The sequence below is a fragment of the Crocuta crocuta genome, unplaced genomic scaffold (assembly GCF_008692635.1).
Source record: "Crocuta crocuta isolate KB4526 unplaced genomic scaffold, BGI_CrCroc_1.0 scaffold371, whole genome shotgun sequence".
NCBI classification, from domain to species: domain Eukaryota; kingdom Metazoa; phylum Chordata; class Mammalia; order Carnivora; family Hyaenidae; genus Crocuta; species Crocuta crocuta.
In genome coordinates, this window is record NW_027530617.1 from 1,109,662 (window position 1) to 1,127,536 (window position 17,875).

The window sequence follows — 17,875 nt, forward strand, 5'->3', positions numbered from 1 at the left end:
TCTGTGTTTGCAACAAAGGAGAGGTATAACTTCATTATCAACATGCATATGAAGTACACACAATACATTTTATATTATATGGATAATATACTTAATCTTCCTTTAAGTTAAGTGACTATAAATGTATACCTCAATACATAGCATCTATTTATCAAAAGAACCAGGTCTTCCTTATTTATTTCCTTATCCACACATTTAGTTCTTCATTCAGTTGGTTAACACCTTACTGTAACTCCTACAAAGTAAGGCTCTGGTCATGATAAGAAATGTGCAAACACATAAGATAAACACTTCCATTGTAGAGTTTGAGACTTGTTCACTTACAAAATCTATGTCCCTAAAGTCTAATATGGATATAAAATTATGAAAGTTAGAGTTGCTTGTGGTAAAAAGTGATAAAATGCTATTTCATCCACTTCTGAGCCTTCTTAAAACTAACCACCTGTTGACTAAGCTTAACAGAATTTCATAAATAATTAGTTTTGAAAATGGAAATGTAACTAGGACTCTAAGTTTTAAATTAGCTAAGTTTAAGTATGGCATCAAGTAAGGTTTTACTTATTTGATCTGTTCCTTTTCTTAAAATCTGACTTAACATATTTTTTTTAATGTTTATTTATTTTTGAGACAGAGAGAGACAGAGAGCGAGCAGGGTAGAGGCAGAGAGAGAGGGAGACACAGAATCTGAAGCAGGCTCTAGACTCTAAGCTATCAGCACAGAGCCTGATGCAGGGCTCAAACCCATGAACCATGAGATCATGACCTGAGCCAAAGTCAGATGCTTAACTGACTGAGCCAACCAGGCGCCCTGACTTAACGTATTTATTATTGCATATGTAGAAATAGAATGCACTGAAATCTTCGTCATTACTTTTTTCTATTCAGAAATATTGAGAATGAAGGCAAAGCAAGCTAAATACTATTATAAGAGCAAAGGAAAAACGAATACAAGTGGGGGGGGCCCTAAGGTCTAACTCTGAAATGATAAAATCCAGAAGTTGAAGCCTCATGTTAAACTTTGCCTTTTGTACTGAAGTATTTGCAAATGATGTTTCCCTGTCAAGAACCTTGGAAAGCAGATGATGTTCCATGCTATGTATTTACTAATGATTAGTTTCAGTATAGTGAGGAAAAGACAGATCTTTCTGGCTTTGAAAGCATAAATAAAAAAAATTTTTAAAGAAATTAACTTAAAAGAAATTTCTTAAAGGAAATTAGTGTAAGTTTTTTTTTCAAAGCAGAATACTAAAAACATACAGGGTGAATCATTAAATTCTTAACATTCCACTTAATATACAATAGAGTAGGAGTAATGACAAAATCCTGTGAAAATTACAATGAACATATTTCTTTATTGAATCAGATCCTCTTTTTTTTTTTTACATTTATTTATTTTTGAGTGACAGATCATGAGTGGGGGAGGAACAGAGAGAGAAGGAGACAGAGAATCTGAAGCAGGCTCCGGGCTTTGAGCTGTCAGCACAGAGCCCGACGCAGGGCTCTAACCCACAAACCATGAAATCATGACCTGAGCTGAAGTCGGACTCTTAACGACTGAGCCACCCAGGCGCCCTGAATCAGATCCTCATTTTACCCCTATAAACTATCACAATTATCAAAAGTACTAAACTATCAAAATCAATAGCAGAACCAGATATCTTGATGAACAATAAGTATTTTAATAGAGAGAGAGATTCAAATGGAAAATCAAAAATGTTCAACTTTCACCTGGATTGGTGATGATTCTGGTCGATTGATGATGACAGCATTTGCTGCTTACCTTCTCCTTACCCCATTGGGACGGGGAATAGGGATTTTACACCAGGGCTTTATCATGGGCTGTATCCAACTTTTCAGTAAGAATATTTCTACGTGTGATTTCTGGGGTGATTGAATCGAGAACAGAAAGTCTCTCTCTCTGTACTTCGTTGTTCCACTGCATCACATCCTAAGTAAAGATGACTCTATGTCATTACATAAAATGGATGGTTAGCTTCAGCTGTTCACTGTGACCAAGCAAGGACAGAGGTTCAGAAACAGCATTGGTGGATGTGATTATTTTCCTTTCTACCTGGCATATGGTTCTTTTATTGAGGGAAAGAAGTCTCTCCTGCTGATTTAGTTATTTTTTTCATGTTTATAAGGTGTAAGTATAGGCTCATGTGGTAGATTCATATAAAGCAGTCAGTTGCAAATAACTTGTAAAACATGATTTATTTATATTAGTTCCACATTTTCCTTTTTACATAAAATGCATTTTATACATATTGCCAAAGTTATCACATTTCATCATTTAAAAATTGCAAAGATTGTGGCTAGATTTTCTTCGTTTTTTAGTTTAACATGAGATTTATGACTTTGAGCTGAAAAGGCACTTTTATAATGGGAATACCATATGTGCCGGCAAAGGTAGTTTGCCTTCCTGCCTGTGCTGGTGTTGGCTGGCTGTCAACCCTGTGGACACACCTTTTTTTTTTATCTGTTGCAGTCTGTAATCTCCCCCTAGGAACTCAGAGACTGCGATGCAGAGGACTTTAGAGGCGGACTTTTCTAGAGAGTTCACCTGAGCTCCCGCCCCACACAACTCAAGTAGGTGAGCAGGGGAGGGTCAGAGAGAGAGGGAGACACAGAATCTGAAACAGGCTCCAGGCTCTGAGCTGGCAGTCAGCACAGAGCCCGACGCGGGGCTCGAACCCATGAACCATGAGATCATGACCTGAGCCGAAGTCGGACACTTACCCGACTGAGCCACCCAGGCGCCGCAGGTCGTGTTCTTAATACGTTCATTTTCTAATTTAAAAACTAATTTCATTCCAGACCTACAGCAAAAATAATGAAATTCCTCTTCACATAGGCCCATCCCCTATACTCTATCTTCATTTTTTCAGAGATAATCACTTTTACCAACTTGGTGTGTATCCTTTCAGACACAAGAGATAGTTAAAAAAACAAATCATGTGATACATATTGCTCAGTCATTTGCTTTTTTCACTTAATTAAAAACCTCTTGGAGAGATTTCCATCTTTGTTCATATGGACCTAACTCATTTTTTCTTTTCTTTTTCTTTTTCTTTTTTTTATAGTTTTTATTTACTTTTGAGTGGGGGAGGGGCAGAGAGAGAGGGAGACACAGAATCTGAAACAGGCTCCAGGCTCTGAGCTGTCGGCACACAGCCTTACGCAGGGCTCAAACCCACGAACCATGAGATCATGACATGAGCCGAAGTCGGACGCCCAACCGACTGAGCCACCCAGGTGCCCCGCTAACGCATTTTTTCTAATAGCTGCATGTTATTTGGGATGTGAAGAGATCATTATATATTTTATAAATATACAAAGCCTTTCCCATAGCAAGGACAATTAGATTTCCAGTTTATTGCCATTAAAAGACTGCAATATGCATCCTTGCAGAGAGCATTTTTTTAGGGCGAAAAGTGCTTTTACCCAGGATAAGCTCTGGGTCCCAAGGCAAACATATTTTACATTTTAAAGCTGTCTCCAAATTTCTTCCTCAAAATGTTGTTCTTATTTACAAATGCACAAATATTATTTGACCCACAATGATACTCCTAGGAATTTATCCCGCATATATATTCACATCTATGTGATACAATTTATGTGTAGTGTTTTTCACTGTAGCACTGCAATCAACCTATAGATCCATTAATTATATCACACCTATACAACGGAATACTATAAAGCCATAAAAAAGAATGATAAAGCTCTTTGCATGTTTATGTGAAAATTAAAGTGCAAGTATTATGTATTGGCTTATAAATGCGTACAATATTTTTGTAAATATACATAGATGACTGATTAGATTAATTCCCTATAAGAGATAAGCTGGGAGCAGGGAACTGGGTGGGAAGGAGATTTTATTATATAGTATTTTGTACTTATGCATTTGGGTCCACAAGAAATATTATCTTTTCAAATATTAATTAAAAATTTACAGTCACCCTATCAAATTTTGTATGAATGTATTCTTATCTTACATGCTAACTTCCCATTTTATAATGTATTTCCCTGATTATCAGTGATTGAGTATCTTTTATATGTTTACTGGCCACTGGTATTTCTTCTTTAGTGAAATATCTGTTTATCCTCTACCTCTATTTTTATTCTATAGGTTTTTCCTTTTCCTTTTATTCTATAAGGTTATTCCTTATGTGTTTGAGATGTTGGTATTTTGTGTTAAAAATATTACAAATACTGTCTCTCCGAACTGATCCTTATATTTTAACTGTTTTATAGCATCTTTAATTATTATGTTTAAAATATTTGAAAGCCCCTTCTGATTTTATTTTTTAAATTTTTAATGTTTATTTATTTTTGAAAGACAGAGAGAGAGCATGAGCGGCAGAGGGGGAGAGAGAGAGACACACAGAACTCATAGCAGGCTCCAGGCTCTGCGCTGTCGGCACAGAGCCCAATGCAGGGCTGGAACCCATAAACTGTGAGATAATGACCTGAGCCGAAATCAGACGTTTAACCAACTGAGCCACCCAGGCACCCCTCTGCTTTTTTTTTTTTTTTTTTTTTTAACANCTATCTCTTATTTTCTTTTAAAATTGTATCATTTTTGGTTTTTGTGTTTCTTTTGTGTACTTTCGTTTATATTTATTAAGTAGTGTATATTTCCCCCACTTATTTGCAATGTTAGCTTCTTAATACTCAAATCCCCATGCAAATATTTATAGATTCTCTATTCTGTTTGACTGATCTATCTTTTCACTTACAACAACCTTGTTTTAATTTCTGTAACTTTATAGATTTGAGATCTGATAAGTTTCCTTTCCTTATTTTTTACCAAGACTATCTCCCTTATTCTGTCACGTTTTCTGCTTCAGGTGAACTTTAGAATTACCATGCCAAATTCTATCTGAAAATGTAATGACTTTCTCATGAGATTATATAGAATTTACATATTATTTGAGCTGACAATCTCTATAATTTTTTGGTCTTACCATCTGGGAAAATTGTATCTCTTTCATTTGGGGTTTTTACTTGTATTTTTTTCCTTTGTATTATTTAATTTACTCTTCATAGGTCTTGGAAATTTCTTAGTAAGTTTATTCCTAGGTATTTTATAGATTTTGTTGCTCTTTTGAAATATGTTTTGTTTCTAAAGTACTTGAAAGGACCCGAAAGAAGAGGCATTTACTTTGATAGTCATTTCTTATAACCAACATTTTAATTCAATAACTATATATAAGATCATATATTTGAGAAATATGATTTTTATATATGTATATACAACAAACATATATATTATACACACACATACACATATACACACATACTTGGGTTTGTTGTTCTCTTAAACTTCAGCTCTTTGATCATTAACCTAAAGTTTGCCTCATCTAACTAAACTCTCAAATTTTAGAAGAAAATATTCTATATTTCTTGTCTTTGAAAAAAGGCAATTCCTCTTTTCCTTCCAGTTTCAGTATTTTTGATAGAAGTGCAAGAAATACATTCACGTATTTTTAGTGTTCACCTCAGATTCAGTTTGTGTGCACTGGGATATATGGGACTATCTTGGAGCTTGAATGAACAGAACATTTCAGACTATTTTTACCCGAAGACATTTCGTTCTATGTTCAACTTCTAAGTTTCTGCCAGTCAAGTTATGAAATTAAAACTACATAGCTATTTTGGACATCATTCATTATATCACTGATTCAGCCCTATAGTTTTCATGATAGTTTATTCATCTTAGAAAGGGAGACAAACAAGAGGGAAACAAATTTTAAAGTCATATAGATTAACTGGGTTTCTGGTGCCATATTGTGTTTCCTTGTACATATCATTTTTGGACATTTTCCTTTCTGGTCTACAACACTAGGTCTTAAGCAACTTGCCTATAGCTAATCTTCAATCCAGATTTTATGAGTGATATATATGTTTATCCCAATTTCCTTTTTTATAAATGTTTATTTATTTATTTATTTGGAAAGAGAGAGCGAGAGAGTGTATGCGATGGGGGAGTGACAGAGAGAGAGGGAGAGAGAGAATCCCAAGCAGGTTCCGTGCTGTCAGTGCAGGGCCCAACTGGGGCTTCATCCCAAGAACCATGAGAGATGACCTGAGCCAAAATCAAGAGTCTGACATTTAATGACCAGGACATTTCTAGGCGCCCCATCCCAATTTCTATATATGTTAGTGCTCACTGACATTTCCTTCGTCTTGCTTGTTTTTACTGGTTCTGGTGCTGAAGAGTGAATTTTTTGAAACAATGAAACAAACAATAAAACAAGACAAGACCTCAGGTTGAAAAACCAACCTGACTTGCAGGGAACATTGGCATTTCTGTTTAATGTGTCACAATCAGAAGCCGTAGGCATTGAAAGAATCATGGAGATGAATAACTACTTTCATTGTTAGCAGTTCTCCTGGGAAGGTGAAACAATAAAGTTTCCTTTTTAATTTAATTTTCAGTACTCTGCCATCTATCATTTTGTGTCATCTCCTTTTTTTCTGTAGGGATCGTCTTCTCACCTCAAGAACCTGAGGTTCTTTACTGAAAGACTCCTTCAGGCACTGGGGCCCCGCTTTGTTTTGTGGAGAATAAGAAGTGTGTGGAGACTTAACTTTAGGTCTCTCCTACTTCTCTGTGGTAGCTTGAAACCGGTGAATAAAACACCAGCTCTCTCGCCTCAAGTCAGGACATCTTCGAGACAAATTTATACTCCAGGAATTCTCGAAAGGCCTGGCTGAAGTTTCCTTCTGATGCTTTGCCTGAGTCTACCTCTGTTTGGCATTCTCTCTTTCCCTTGTCAGCTTCCCACACTCTTACTGGTTTTCCTTGAGGAAACTTCCTAACTAAACCACTTACCATGAATCCTCACCTCACCGTCTTTCTGGTGGGCAACCCGACCTAAGACATAGGAAATAGAAGCATTCTGAATGCCATTTTTATATTTTGTACACATTTTCCACTTTCCCCATGAAACAGGTTGTCTCTCTATATATTCTTCTTTAGCCCCCTTCCTTCTTTTTTTTTTTAAATTAATGTTTATTTATTTCTGAGAGAGAGAGAACACAAGTTGGGGAGGGGCAGAGAGAGAGAGAGAGAGAGAGAGGGAGACACAGAATCTGAAACAGTCTCCAGGCTCTGAGCTGTCAGAACAGAGAGAGCCCGATGCAGGGCTTGAATTCAGGAATGATGAGAGATCAAGACCTAGGAAGAAGTCAGATGCTTAACTGACTGAGCCACCCAGACGCCCCTCCTTCTTTATTTTACTATAAAAATGCTGAGGGTTTGTTTGTGTGTTTGTTTTTTCAGTAATTATCTCCACATTACTATCTGATGTCTCTAAGTCTCTGCTTTCATTAGTCTTGCCTTCTCTGTCAGACCTACCTTGCAAGCCTGGACCTCCTGCATTTCCTATCAATTTCTGCAGCAGGTCAAGGGAATCAAATTTGGCAAGACTGGCTTGAGGTTTAACCTCATGTACCCTACAAAGACATTTTTTGAATGTTTCAGTAATAGGCAGGGAGAAAAACCATGAGAATGCACAGCTACACTTACTGAGTGCTTGCCAATATGCTAGGTACTCCACTAAATATTTTCAGTCATTATTTCATTAAAATATCATGGTACCCACAATATCTGATACATTTGTCCAATTTTATATATATAAGGAAATTAAAGCATGGAGAGATTAATAATTTTCCTATTTACTGAATTAGTAAATAAAGAGTAAAATTTGAGCTCATGTCTCTCAGACTCCATTTCATGATTTTAACCACTGTGTGGTGTTGCTTTCCAGAAATACGACCCTATTAGAGGGAGTTAGATCCTTGTTTCTGAAAGTGTGGTCAGAAGAACAGCAGCATCTAAATAGCTTGGGAGCTTCTCAGAAGTGCAGAATCTCCAGCCCCACTCTAGATCTCCTCAGTCCAGAATCTAAATTGTAACAAAATTTGGATCATCGTACTCATTTGTTTTGAGAAGCACTTGGCTAGAGCTCTTGGTCCCACCAACCTAGACAGAAATCAAACGTGCAAACGGTTAATTCATTCCATCAGCTTTCATTGAAATTTTACTGTGGGTGACCAGAGCTTTGTATTCGGTAGAAATGCTAAAATTGATCCCTGTCTTTCAGGTGTTTATAACTGAGTTGAGATTCAAATGGGTTAACCGATGAAATAGATCAAGATTCTCAGCCAGATTGTCAGGGTGCAAAGCACTGTAAACTATGGAGTCAGTCACAGTGAGTGGAAAAGTCTACTATCTAGAGAAATTTAAACCTGATTTTCATTAGTCTCGTTTTCTTATTCAGATCTACCTCTCAATCCTGGACCGCCTGTATTTGCTATCAATTTCTGCAGGGGGTTGGCAAAATGTAACTTAGCAAGATTAGGCTCAAGATTTAGCCATACTTCACCTCCCTCTCTCTCTCTCTCTAAAATATTTTAAAAATAATTAATGCATTATGTATCTTACACTGGATTTTAGACCAAATCACTCATGTTTTAAAGGACTTTAGCATTTTGGCATTTGTTTACAGTTGATAAAATGTACTTGGCTGATCAGGTATGTACATAGTTAAATAGTGGGGGGTCTTGTTTTTACCTTGATGTACCCACTTAAAATGGAAATGCAGTACTTATTTTAGAGGAAGAATAGCATTAAAATAATGAGAACTCGATAAAACAGTACTTTTTCCAAGAAGAGATGTAGCCCTGGTTATTTCTGTACTTCCTTTTACTAACTCCCTCGTGGTTTAAGTAGAATACCTGACAGCTCTAAAACTATCTTTACCCAAGTAGGTCAAGGATTTATGCAAATATAATCTTGTTAGGTGTGAACATTTATTTTGGACACCACTAGGCTATTTCTTTCTATTTGATAGTTTTAAGACTTGGGTTGCCAGATATTCACAAAACTACTAGATTACCAGAAGAGCAATGAAAAATACTCTACTCCCTACTCCTAAGTCTAGGACTGGAGGTGAAGTTTTTGATATGATCACCACCAACTAGGAATAACTGAGTATTGCCTTATTCATGACACAAGAAGTCTTACAGAAACCTCCACATTCAAGTCACCGCAGAATAGGTTTTGTTTTTTGTTAACTTGTCAAGGGCCTGGTATCACTTTAATGTAGGATACTGATAAAGTTCAGCTGGAAAATCAGGTTAGATTCGAAGTTGAAATAGAGTTTCTATCTTTTGTCTTAGTTCAATTGGAAACTTACCCCAGCTGGTGACTGAAGAAATGACAGTACTGTTGAATTTAGGGGCGAAAAGGGGAGCAAAAAGTGAGAAGAATTAATCTGCTATGAAAAACTAAGATTCTGTTTACCTACCCCTCAGTGTAGCATGCATATGGGTGCACTTGACTGGGCCAGTAGCCAGGAAAGTAGTAAATGATGCCCAATTAGTATCTGTAATCCATCTATTTCTGTTTATGTTTATGTCTATGTCTGTATCTTTATCTATATCTGTATCTGTATATAAATCATTTTTTTGGAAAGAGCAGAGTTTTTGTTGGCATGGAAGACAGCTGAGAATTCCCTCCCCATTGAAGGATCACAGCAGCCTTTTTCAAGGACAGTTTTTGACATCTCTAACCGAAGTACTTTCATTTGATCAACTCCACCAAAACCAGGAGCTGAATCAAGGATATTGAGTAGGAACTTAACCATGAAGTTTATAAGTCGATCCCTCCCACAATTAAAATAATAATAATAAATAATTAAACAAAGAGAAAAATACCTTCCTCTACCCTTCAAGTTCTCAACATTTACCAATTTTAAGACAGAATCTCTGCTTTCATCCTTTAAAAGTTCAGGAATAGGGAATTCAATTTGCACTAACAGATTTAAGTGGAGCTTCCGTCTTTCATCTTAGTTTAAATGGAATATTTACCCCTATCTGATCTCTGAGCAGAAGGATATTTGAAATAGTCTCTTAGGTTCTTATAAAATCACTACAAGGGCTAGAGGAGCCAGTTCTAGGAAAGAATCCCAGAATAAACTACAAGAATTGCTTATTATGGGAATTGCTATCTCTTCCACAACAACGAAGCTGAGGAAGCAGGAAATCATGACACCAGCTACTACATTAGCTCATCCACAATCCATTCTGTAAGACGCTACACCATCATTGTCTCTAGGAAATCATTGCTTAGCAGTGATAGGGAGGTTGGAAGGGAACTACAGGAAAGGTTGCCTTCAGGTACCTGCTCTCTACCTGCTGATCTGCACCTATAAAATGGTTGCCTCAGGTCTTGATTCTCTCCTTGGAGTTCGCCTGCTTGTCAGGACCAATATCACACTGGGAACCCTAGCTTCAAGGGAATCTGGGAAATTTTATTTTCACCTTTCCAGACTCTATATACAGGAAAGTGCTGTAAAAGAAGGCTGAAAAAGATGTTGAGGAAAGCCCATCCCTTGAATGAATAAACGAATCCTTAGCCTGCTCTTGCTTTCTCTGTGAAAGCTTTATGCATACACCTTCGTACGCATGGATTCTAACAGGTCATTTCCAGGATTATCCTCAGTTAAGCCTTGATGGAAAATTCCATAAGGACGTTCCAATACCAACTTATATCCCCTGGCTATATTGAATCTTCTAAAACCAGTCTGTAAAATCTGAAAACTAATAACTTGACACTTCTGGTTAGAGTCAAAGTTGCAAATAAAATATGCCTCGTGATTAGATGCTCTGTGAGGGTTTGTGTCACAGCTGTGATTTACTGGATATTGCTAATGAATCAGGTCTTCGTATCAAGTCACTCTAGGTCCATTTTACAGAACATATATTTATATAGAAAATAATAGTAACATTATAGATCTTGGCATAAGCCTTGGAAAATCCTCTCCCAGGTTCTACTTTTCTCATAACAGTTATTATTTTTCCTGCACGATGTTTCTGGCCAAAGCAATGAACATTCCATTTTACCCCAGTTGATTCTCCATTGTTGAGTTTCAGTTCCACGTCCATGGCTTCCTCTGCCTATCCATTTCTAGAGTTTGTCTTTATTACTCATCCGTTTATTAAATTTCCAATAGAACAGTTATGCTTTCCAAGTTATGAGGTGTTTTCATTGGGTGAATTTTCTTTTCGATCAGAGGTTGTCTTAGTAAATGTGGGTATATCATTGAATCTTTGACAATGGTGATTTTATAGTGCTGAAGGTCATCACTCTGAACATTAACTCCCATTTGAGGTACCTTAGATGCTGAAGGAAATGACATGGAAACTTCCATGATAAATGATACCTCAGAAAAGGGGCAACTGACAGGTTGAATAGCTAATTTCTTAGAATAATATCAAGTAGGAGAAAAATCTGATCAATCAAAATGATATTACTTTGTAATCTAAACTACTTTTTACAAAGCCAAATAATTTTACAGATCTGGAGTCAATTTGGAAGAAAAAATTATTCTTAACATTTATTCAAAGTCATTCATATTATTAAAATATTTTATAAAATCTGTAAACATCTTTAAAATTTATTTGTAAAACAGACTATCATTCCCCTCATATTGTGAGAATTAAGAGAATCATAAAATGCCCACCCGAGAACTCAGTCTAAAAATTATATATTGTTTGTGTAGGTTCGGTGCAGGCAAGTGAGAGAGAGGTATTTACTAGGTCTTAGAAAGTTCAGATCTTATAGCAATTTTTTAAGAGCTTAGATTTTATAGTTGGATCAACTTGGCTTCAAACCCTAGACTCGATAATCAGATTTTGAACACATTGCTTAACTCTGAGTTTCCTCATTTGTAAAATGAGAAAATCTATAGTATCTACTTTATAAGGATGGTAAAGACTAAATGAGAAACTATTAACACAGTAACTGAAACAGAATAAACTATCTCTTACATTAGCTATTGTTGCTATTGGTGTTATAATTCCTTGTATCCAGAAAAAGTTGCTCCCAGACTACCCTCCCTTGTGAAAGTACAATAACAAAATCTTTATAATGAATTACAAGATCTATGGATAAGAAACTAAATGTTTGAACTTTGGGCTAATCTCAGCAGTTTGAGATTTGTTAGTGTAAACTAGTGACTCATAAATTACCTCTCCTACAAACTTATTTTGTTTATCTTCTAACTATCCTGAGTCAGTCATTTGTATTACCAAGCAGTCTTAGTCACTCAGGTATATAAAATAAAATATCTGCATTTAAGAGCATATATCTATATACATAGATGAATATAAATATATGTAATTATATAGAATCTAAGAGTATGTTTACATACCTACATATATGCATAGGAACATGTGTGTGTATGTATACACTTGTAGAAATTCTAAGCTATGTACATATGTTATTTTTTATTCCAAAAATGTCAACACAGGTTATGTGGATTTTGTGGCATTATGGTTTTTTGTTTTGTTTTGTTTACTTTCTTTAATAAAAGAAGTTTACAAATAGAAACATTTAATAATCTCTCTTCCTATCTCTTCTTATTTCCTTCTCCTGGTCCCAAATTGTGGAATGAAAAGTATGAAAACACTTGTTTCCTGTTATCTCAACTCTCTTGGTTTGATAAAGTTCTGCTTATGAAATAGAGATAAGCAGTGCTAATTATACAATCACTTGTTCACTCATGGTAACCACAGCCAATTGCTAATTTGCCATGGACTTGGGGGGACACCAGTTTAATTACAGTTTTGCACAAAAGAGAATTTGTGAATGTTAAAAACAGCATTCTTCATAGGGCACATAACTTATCCTTGGAAGCTTTGTATTGCATTGATTAGGCATGCCAGAATTTCTCTGATGGACTCCGGCCTGGTGATGTTGGCTGCTGATGAAGAAAATACCCAGGGACTCAACCCAGATCTCATTCATTTGATATAGGAGTTATGGATGGAAATGCTTTGAAATGTATTTACTGATCCATAAACTGTAATAAATCTATTCTAGAGACCATCTGGAAGAACTTCCAAAGCACAATGTCATCGAAGGTGAAGACATATATCATTTAAAGACATTTGACGAGGGGCGCCTGGGTGGCTTAGTCAGTTAAGCGTCCGACTTTCGCTTAGGTCATGATCTCGCGGTTCGTGGGTTTGAGACCCGCGTTGGGCTCTGTGCTGACTGCCAGCTCAGAGCCTGGAGCCTGTTTCAGTCTGTGACTCCCTCTCTCTCTGACCCTCCCCTGCTCACGCTGTCTCTCTCTCTCTCCTAGAAATAAATTTTAAAAAACAGTAAAAAAATAAATAAATAAATAAATAAAGACATTTGATGAGAACAGATTTCCAATGGGGAAGAAGCAATGAAAAAGCCTAAGTTGTATCTAGTTTTAACTTCTTTGAGAAATGTAGTCTGTTGGAGTGTTAGACATATTTCTTTGCTTTGAGGTACACTTTAATATGGGCTACAAATAGACCCAATATCATTTCTTAAATTACACCATAAATGTATTTCTGACCTCTTTGTGGTACAGGAAACTGTTTGGGAAGAATTCATCTAATGGGAAGGAGAAAAGGAGAACTTTGGGTTTTTTTTACTTATGCAAAAGTGAACCAGGTAAATTGTTAAGGTGATGTAGTAGCCTACTGCCCTCACAGCAATGCATGTCATGCATGTCTTGGGATTGTATTGAGTTTTTCTTTGGTCCAGGTAATATGCTACATGTTCAATATGTCTTACCATATTTAATGCCCTTAGAAACTCTGTGAAGCAGGCAGTATTAATATCTGCATTTGACACACGCACATGCATGTGTATAGTTGAGATTCAGAGAGGTGAAGCAACTTCTTATGAAGCTTGTAAGTGGCCAAACTGGAATTTGAAGCCAGGAAGTCAAATTTCCTAACACATGCTCTTAACCAAAAAACTATGCTGACTTTAACAAATGCAGCATATTTAGCTGGAGGATATGTTATATAATTTGACAGACCATTTGAAATGTCTAATAACCTGCAAATAACCTGTAGTGATTTATATAGACCTCAGATTAGGACCACTAGAGGTGGCTTACCTGGGATTCCCAAATTTTTCATTGAAACGATCTCACTCATGTTTTCCAAAAGACTGTGATCACTCTAAAAAGAATAAAAGGTAAAACACTTGCATGTGGAGGGGCGATTGAGGGGAAATATGCACTTCTTTGAATCATGGGAAGATCCCCTTTAATAATTGCTGCCACTTGGAGAGTATCCGGGATGAACTTTAGATCTTGTCCTCACTACAAATTTGAATGGTAGGTATTATTTTACGGATGAGGATTTGAAGCTGAGAGTGAGTAAACAACCTTCACAGAATCACACAAGACTCTGATCATTTGTCCCCTGTGGTTTTTTCCCCTCTGTACGATAATGACTATTTATGATCAATCAGGTAAAATTTAGTAATTAAAGAGCTCCTAAGGCATCTTAATTGGCCTTTCCAGGAACCGTCAGCCTTTGAACATCTTAAATATACAAGGAGAAGTAGAAAATTGCTGTACAATCTAAGAAGATTGTCAGTATGATCCAAAACAAACAGGAAATAATGGAGACCAATAAATAAGCACTGCTTATTTATTCCGGCTCATGCTGGAGAACTCATGACCCTAAGGAAAGGAAGAATAACCACAAATCAAACCCATGAAAGCCCTGGAGTAATATATTCCCCTCCTTAATCTTCTTTAATGGGCTCATAAAAGCCACTCTGACCAAAATGATGGCTGGGATATGCGTTCTATGAAAATATGGCCCAAGAAAGGCTGGATAGTGAAAAAGATACAGGTAGATATGGTGTTAAAAGTTTAATTCGCCTAAATCAGCATAAAAACAAAGAACAAAGGTAAAAATCACAGTGACTTAGAAGTAATAACAACAAGATCCAGCAGACAGCTGGTGATATTAATTGGAAATATCTTACTTTCAGAAAGAGATAAATCTAAGAGTTCAAAAATCCTGAAGAAACAGTTTCTTCCAGCAGAAAGTAATAAGAAACATGAAGACTGAGATAAGAGACTATGGCCGGGTTAAGTCCCCCATGTCTGTATTGGTTATCTATGCTGGAATAACACATCAATCTATTAAGTGTCTTAAAGCAGTAATAATCATTTATTATTTTCAATTTCTGTGGGTGGTATATTTGGGAGTAGCTCAACTGGTCCATTCTGGCTAAGGGTCTGTCATGAGTTTATAGACAGATGTCAGTTGGGGCTGCAGAATCTGAAGATTTGGTAGTTGAGGAACCCACTTCCAAGGTGGATTCTTCAATGTCTGGCAAATTAGCGCTTCCTGTTGGCAGGAGGTTTCCCTCTGTACTCTTTGTAGGCTTCTCCACAGGACTGCTCTATGTCATAACATGGCAACAGAGTGGAATTTCAAGAGACCAAGGCAGAAGCTCTCCTTTTTACGACCTAGCCTTGAAAGTCACTCACCATGACATTGGTCATATTCTAGTGATCACACATACCAGCCCTGATTTCTGTGGAAGAAAACCACATAAGGTTATGAACATGAGGAAGTAAAGATCACTAGAGGCATAAAAGTCTAGCTACCCTAATTTCTAACCTTTCTACAACTTTGAAAAGTGACTTGTTATCTATTGTTGACTACTAATGTAAGCTAAATTCAGAATCATAAAAATGTAGTGTAAGAGATTTGTAATTGGCTGCATGGATCTTATTTATATATTCAGCAAATCTTGTCATTATTTTATATTTTATATCCACATTGTGATAAAATGAGATAACATTATTTTCATTTAACAATTTTTCATTATTAAAAAACTTATTATTCTATTTTATTAAATATATTTGAATAATGATATTTACCAGGTGTACCATTTACTGAGCTTTTAACTATGTACCAGTTGTATGCCAAGCACATAGAAGCATTACCTAATTTAATTCTCACAATAATTATATTATCCTCATTCTGCAGGTAAAGAGCCAGAAGCAGAAGAATTTCAGGAAGATACACAAGGCACTAGAAGTGAGATTTGAATTTGTATTGATCTGAAGCCAAAAGTAGTTCTATTAACATCTGGACTATTTTTCTAGGTTCCTACAATACTCTGATCACCAAACTTTGTGTCCTATCATTAGTCATGGGAAAAGGGTTATAAAGTTAATATCAAAAGATGGATAATGGGGTACCTGGGTGGCTCAGTCAGTTGAGTGTCTGACTCTTGATTTCAGAATTTCAGATTAGGTCATGATCCCAAGGTTGTGAGATCCAGCCATGTCAGGCTCTGTGCTGACCATGAAGCCTGCTTAAGATTCTCTCTCTCCCTCTACCCCTTTCCTCTGCTCATGCACTCTCTCTCTCTCTCTCTCTCAAATAATCATAAAAAAGAGGGATGGTCACCAGTTACCAGTTTTAAGCAATAACAAGGAAGATTGAGGTGTACTAGGATTATGGGAGGAAATGTAATAGAGCTAGAGAGAGTACAAGCAGGGTTAGAGGTATTGAGGTAGACATGTAGCAACGGACAACATGGTAAGTATAATGATCAGGTCCACAGGCCCTTGAAATATTGAGACAGAAATAAAAGTGAATATCTAGGGGGGCCCGAGTGGCTCAGTCAGTTGAACATTCGACACTTGATTTTGACTTAGGTCATGATCTCCTGGTTAGTGGTTTCAAGCCCCCATCAGGCTCTATCTGCATGCTGATAGTGCAGAGCCATCTTGGAATTCTCTCTGCCTCTCTCTGCCATCCTCCTCTCAAAGGTAAATAAATAAATTTTTAAAAGTAAAAAGAAATATATTTTAAAAGTGAATATTTAGGAATATCTGGGCTGCTAAGGAGATACTGAGGGTAGCAGACTGCAGTAGAAAAAGCAGACACATACTTGATACTCTGACCAAGGTTCAGATCTTCACTGAACTACTACAAATTGTTTGGTGATCTGAGACCAGTTACTTGAACTCTGAGCCCTTGTGTTCTAATCTTTAAAATGGGAATGATAGTGATAATAGTCACCTTACTGGGTAGTTGTAAGGACTAAACAAATGGCCTTTGTTAATGAACCTAGGAGAACATGTGGCACATGGAAGGCCAGTAAGAACAACATTTACTGTGGTCCAGGCACTCTGCTAAATGCTTTATACATGTTATTTTATTTAATCATTAACACAAGCTTGGACTCTCCAGTTTGTACATTCCTAGGGGATGAAAGGGAAGGTATCTCCAATGCCAGAACAATTTAAAAATGAGCTTACTTAAACTAATTGGCAACAGAAAATAACTACAAGAATTTTTTCATTAGAAAATGAGTATAGGGGCATCTGGGTGGCTCAGTCCATTTAGCATCTGACTTCAGCTCAGATCTTGATCTCGCGGTTTTTGAGTTTGGGCCCCACATTAGGCTCTTGTGCTGGCAGTGTGGACTCTGGAGACCGTTTTGTATTCTGTGTCTCTCTTTCTCTCTGCCTCTCTCCTTCTCATGCTCTGCCTCTCTGTCTTAATAAATAAATAAATAAATAAACAAGCAAACAAACATTTAAAAAGTTTAAAAAAGGAAAAGAAAATGAATATAGTTAGATATTCTTGTTTTCTGGATTAAAGACTCTTAAATATATTCCTTTAGCGTTGTGTAATTCCAAAATTATAGCACTTCCTTTGTTATTTCATAAATATTTGTTGATTAACCCACATCCCCTTAGCTTCTCCCACTGAGTCATAAACTCTGTGAGGACAGACATTTTTATTTCCTTTAAAATAAATTTTTAATGCTTATTTACTTTTGAGAGACAGAGAGAAATAGAGCATGATTGGGGGAGGGGCAGAGAGAGAGGGAGCTAGAGAATCAGAAGTCAGCACAGAGCCCAATGCGGGGTTTGAACTCACGAACTGCAAGATCATGACCTGAGCCAAAGTCAGACGCCTAACCAACTGAGCCACACACGTGCCCCTATAGATATTTTTCTTTCCCTTTATTCTTGTATCTAAAGCACTT